We start from the raw sequence: 5,840 nt of genomic DNA on the forward strand, positions 1-5,840 counted from the left end.
CGCAGACAACCTCAGTATAACATTAAAAAGGCAGAGATCCCAAAAGTCTTTCTAGAGCTATCGCTATACTGCAGTCAGCCTTGCGATTACATCATGTCCTGTCTGCCTCTGACCCGCTTGGGCAGATGGGGGGCTGATGCAATCCTAATGATCTTACCAGAGCCAAGAAGTGTGTGCGTGTGACGTGCTTTTGCTATGGGGGGGACCAGTCGCTTACATCAGCCCCTTGTGGAATCTCGCAACTCATGACAAATAGTGTCTGAAGGGTCCAATAAAAGGCCTGGTAAACTCTGCTTCAGATAATGAGCAGCGGCTGTTTGGCTAAAGAGCGTGGGGCGTGCTTATGCGTCACAGACTCTCATCTGTCCTTTCTCTCGATCGCCAATCTCTGGCTTATTTTCTCCTTATTATAAAAAGTTTTATTTAACTATTTTCAGCCTCCGGTTTCTCAGAGCAAACAGGCTTTCCCACACAAACGTTCGGGAACAAAAGACATATTAAGGTTTCGTTTGCTATTTTTAGTTAAGACAAAATAAAGAAAATCAATAATAATCATCATGATATTTTATTTACATGAAAATTAAACATACAACTATGCATAGTTAGTATAGATAAATAGATGTATCAAGTTTTAAAGGGAGGAAAACAAAAGATAAAATGTAGGAGAAAGATGTATTTTGTTGCTTTTATGAATTTTTGGTGCAAATTAGTGTCACTTAATATGCCAATATGTAACATGGCTAATACTAAAAGAATATTTCCCCATGGTTTTCCTATTTAGCCTGTCATGATATTTTATATATAGGCTAAAGAGCGTCACAGACTCTCATCTGTCCTTTCTCTCGATCGCCAATCTCTGGCTTATTTTCTCCTTATTATAAAAAGTTTTATTTAACTATTTTCAGCCACCGGTTTCTCAATGCAAACAGGCTTTCCCACACAAACGTTCGGGAACAAAAGACATATTAAGGTTTCGTTTGCTATTTTTAGTTAAGACAGCACTGAAAAGACGCTTTTTACTTAGGCCGTAAAAGCAGGAGAAAACCGCAGGGTAGTTCGGTCACAGCAGCGACCCGCTAGGGCAAACCACAGACGCACACATGAAAATATAAAGCATCAATGTGTCTAAGACAGAATAAAATAGAGGAAAGCAAGCAGAAGAAAGAAGGGAAATTCTTCTAATTTTATTTAAAACAATAGATGACACATCTTTTTAAACTTTCCATTGGCTCGTCTGCTGTCGTAATTTTACATAATTGCATATTACTATCATACATTTCACATTGATGATGCTCCTGGGTTTAAACAGAATGCGGTGGAAAAGACTGTATTGGTTTTCCATGCTAATTTTCTATGACAAATATGCTCCAGTAGACCCTGAAGACTGTATTCCTAGACATTGAGTGCTTTATTTATACCACTGAGAAAGATCAAATGTATTGTTCTCACCTCTTTGAAATATTTATATGAGGTCCCAAGCTTCAAGTCAGACAAATTGCTGGTCAAATTTCAAGACAAATGACTTGTCAGGTTCTTATAAAGTTACTCAACAGCATATGCGATGAATAGATCAGAATAGCATCAGATTTAGAGGCGTGCTAACAATACTGGAGTAACGTCTGATTGCGATGACGCTGGCATCGGGGGTAATTTTCCATTGGAGGTTCGCAAACTATTCCAGACATATTATTCAGACTTTAAAGATGGAATGCTGAGACTATTTTGATTGCATTTTAAAAGAAAGCTTAGACAGTGGGGTCTAGTTTTCGTGGGCAGACAGTGAGGGCATCCCTGGCTAGTTGCGCTGCAGTCTGTGATGTGGTGTAACGGTCTGTCATTACTGCTGGAAGGTAATGTGATGCTAGAGGGAACCTCCATTCCCACTGTCTCCTTCTCTCTGTCTCTTTTGGTCCTGCTCTTTTTCAGATCAGTTCCAAGGAGTTAGCACCACTGGCGTATGCGGAGTCAGTGGACAAATATATTATGGTTACATTTTTCCATCTACAGCGATTTTACTCCTCATTTTTATAAATGACATATACATTACAATTCAAAAGTTTGAGTCATTAAGTTTTTTTTCTGGAAAGAAATGAATACCTTTATTCAGCAAGGGTGCATCAAATTGATCAAAAAGTGACAGTAAAGACATAATGTCACAAGATTTCTATATCAAATAAATGCTGTTCTTTTGAATTTTCTATTTATTAAATAATCCTTTAAAAAAAAAAACACGGTATCCAAAATAAAATAATAAGAAATGCTTCTTGAGCACCAAATAATTGTATTTTTGAATGATTTCTGAAGGATCATGTGACTGGAGTAATGACTGCTGAAAATTCAGCTTTGGCATTACAGCAGTAAATAACATTTTAAAATATTAAATTGTAATAACAGTGTACAATATTGCTGTTTTTCCTGTATTTTGATCAAATAAATACTTGATTTCTTTCAAAAACATTTAAAAATCTTACCAACCCCAAACTTTTAGATGTAGGAGAAATATCAAAATGACAATTTATCAGTAAAAAAGTTCAAATAAACAGAAGAGAGAGAGTTAAATTGACCAAAATCACTGTCTGTCTCCATAAGTGATACTATTTCAACCTAATACAATCTCTTTTGTGTGACGCCACCACTTAGATGTGGCCTCGAATTATGGATGGGAGAGACAGCAAGATGAGTTTTTTTTTTTTTTTCAGATCTCTACTCTAGACTTTCCTCTCAAGCTCAGCTCTTTGTAGGACTGCAAGAAACAAATATTTTGAAACTCAAATTAAATATACATGCAAATTAAAGTACATTTGATGTATGCTAGATATTGTATAATAGTCTAGACTCTAGAGTAAAAAAAATACAAAATAAATGTTAACATTTATTTTTATTTTTAAAGGGGTCATATGATGCGATTTCAATTTTTCCTTTCTCTTTGCAGTGTTACAAGCTCTTGGTACATAAAGAAAATCTGTAAAGTTGCAAAGACTAAAGTCTTAAATCCAAAGAGATATTCTTTATAAAAGATCAGAGTCAGCCACACCTACCTAAAACGGCTCGTTCTAACACGCCCCCACATATCTACCTCACTATGTGGGAAGATTTGCATAACGCCGCCCAAATGTTCACGCAAAGAAAGAAGGCGTAACTTTTATTCTCACTGTAGTATTGTTGACACTGCAGCCATGTCATGAAGGCGCTGTGTGCTTCGTTGTGAAAGCGAAACTACTTTGTTTGGTCTTCCAAAAGAGAACGATATCTGCTTCGTCATGCCTAGAGCTGACTGTGCTGGTCACTGAGGGAATACATGAACTTTCACCGTGGACGAAGCGGAGTTCAGCCCGGGGTCGTCACATGTGGTTGCCGCTCATTCCTCGCATCCAGCACACCTCGCTTTTTCAGACCGATGAGCTTTGTAAAAATCGATGCGTTTCAAAAAGGCGGGGCATAGAGGAGAAACAATCATGTACAGTATGTGGAAAATAATGTGTTTTTTGAACTTTAAACCGCATAAACACATTTCATTACACCAAATACACAAAATAATGTTCTTTTAGCAGCATCATATGACCCCTTTAATACATTTTATACAGTTACACTAATGATTATGTTGCTTTTAGACCATTGTTTTCATACAATATATAGCATCAATTATATAAACGTCAATTTGCACATTGTTGGGAAAGATGTGGAATGTCTGATTAACTAAAGAAACACTGTATTCAACTGATGAATCAATTTCAATCCTATCCAATTAATACGGCAGCATGACATGGCCTTCGCAGAGAAGACAGTCCCAGAATGCACTGCAACAAGCTCAGTAAAAAACTACAAGTTTTACTTAATAACAAATCCATTATTATTGATTAGTCACTGCAGCTCTAATTCTTTGTAAGTAGCATCACTCTGTTCCCCATCCTCCCTTATTTTGCGCTTTCTCTCTGCAAAGGTTCAATCTTTTCTCTGAGCCTTCCCTCCAGTGGGACGTCTCTAAGTGCTAGTGCAGGACTGTGGAGCCTGTGGTCATAATAGCCCTCTTCTCTACTCTGACTGAGCCATGAGAGTGGAATACCTGCCTGCTCTCCGAGCTGGAGAACTGATGAGGACACACTGTACATCATGACAAAGAAAATCCTCTTGCCTACGACTCAGCCACTGACCACATCATATCAGAATACTTGCTCAGTGAGAAGCAAACAAGTCTATTACCAATAAATATCATGAGCTATTTTTCTTGAAAGCCAAGGTCAACCTGACATATTTCAAATACTAAACTTTAACTAGATTTTACATGTGGTTACCAGTGGCGGCTCGTCGGGGGAGGCAGGGGAGGCACAGCTTCCCCATAATTTTGAGGTGAAAATGGGAGGAGGACGATTTAATGTTAATAAAATTCACAATTCATTTCAGTTCATGTCTCAGAATGTGTATATTTTGTTTGTAATTTCACAGTTGTAATACCATAACGTGAAAGCGCCGCATCTGCTGATGTAATTACATCCGCTAATGACAGAGTAGCGTAGGGGGAGGCCGGGGGAGACGCTGAGCTCTCGTGCCTCCGTTGGTAAAAAAAATTAGCCAATCACCATCGAGTGTTCACTTTCAGCGCTGAGGAGTGTTGAGAAAAGAAACCTCATAAGGGAGGCTATCCTCCCTTCTGATATCAACCAATCATCATAGAGACGTAAATGACATGACATTAGTTTGAACGTCTGCTGCTGCGCTGATAATGTACCAAGTACTTATGATGAGTAGCAAAATTGAATATTTGATTGCCAACAGATTTACCAAGCTGTCATTCAAACAGTATATATACAAATTTAAAAAAAGGGAAAACAGCCTAAGCTGGATATAGGCTACAGCAGTCGGCTTAATTAAAAGGTGCAACAGGCAGCTCTCTTTTATCACAGACTTTTAAGAAAGGATGGATGTTTGCTTCAAGTGATTGGCCAGGTAAGTGAAATTATATTATCTTGCTGTATGTGTGTCGTTTTCTTTACGTTTTCTGACTAAAAGCAACCAAAAAGCTAATTTAAAGTGGTTAAGCAAATAATAATAATAATAATAATAATAATAATCGGCAGGGATCCCAGACCAATACAATTAGTGTGCCTCCTCTATTTTAAAACCCTTGAGCCGCCACTGGTGGTTACATGTATAAAATCTGCCGCTAACGAATGCTTGCCAGGGTGTTGCTATGCAATTGCTAAGACATTCAGATTGGTTTTCAGACATTTCTATGTGGTTGCTAGAGTGGTTGCAATAATGGTCCAAGTCAAAAATGCCCACCCCGAGTCTCTATGATATTCTGGTCTCTAGATATGGCCTTTGATCACAAATTTTGGTGAAAAATTCTGATCACTTAGAAAGCCGCCAGTTCCGCAATGATTTACACATTAAAGTTTAAAGGGATAGTTCACCCAAAAATGAAAATTCTGCTACCTTCAACTGGTTACCAACATTATTCAGAATATTTGTTTTTTTTTCTGTGTGTGTGTGTGTGTGTATATGTGTGTTCAGCAGAAGAAAGACACTCATACAGGTTTGTAACTACTTGACAGTAAGTAAATGATGACAGAATTTTAATTTTTAGGTGAACTATCCCTTTAATATTAAAAGGGACAGTTCACCAAAAAATTAAAAAGGTGTTGTCATTTACTCACCCTCATGTCGTTCCAAACCTGTATGACTTATATTTTGAAGAATGTCTCAATGTTATGATGAACATCATTCAGAGTCCAAAACAACATTGGACCCTGTTGACTTTCGCTGTATGGACAAAAAAAAAAAAAAAAAAAATTTTTCAAGATATTTTTTTTTTTTGTTTTGGGTGTGAATAAATGATTTTT

General features: G+C 37.4%; 1 protein-coding gene across 1 annotated transcript in view; it reads right to left on the bottom strand.

Moving 5' to 3' along the window:
- LOC107656600 (nuclear factor of activated T-cells, cytoplasmic 1-like) overlaps positions 1 to 5,840 on the bottom strand; it is a 42,692-nt gene that overhangs the window by 17,669 nt on the left and 19,183 nt on the right. The window lies entirely within an intron of this gene.

The sequence above is a fragment of the Sinocyclocheilus anshuiensis genome, unplaced genomic scaffold, assembly GCF_001515605.1.
Source record: "Sinocyclocheilus anshuiensis isolate Anshui unplaced genomic scaffold, SAMN03320099.WGS_v1.1 scaffold1393, whole genome shotgun sequence".
Lineage (NCBI taxonomy): Eukaryota > Metazoa > Chordata > Actinopteri > Cypriniformes > Cyprinidae > Sinocyclocheilus > Sinocyclocheilus anshuiensis.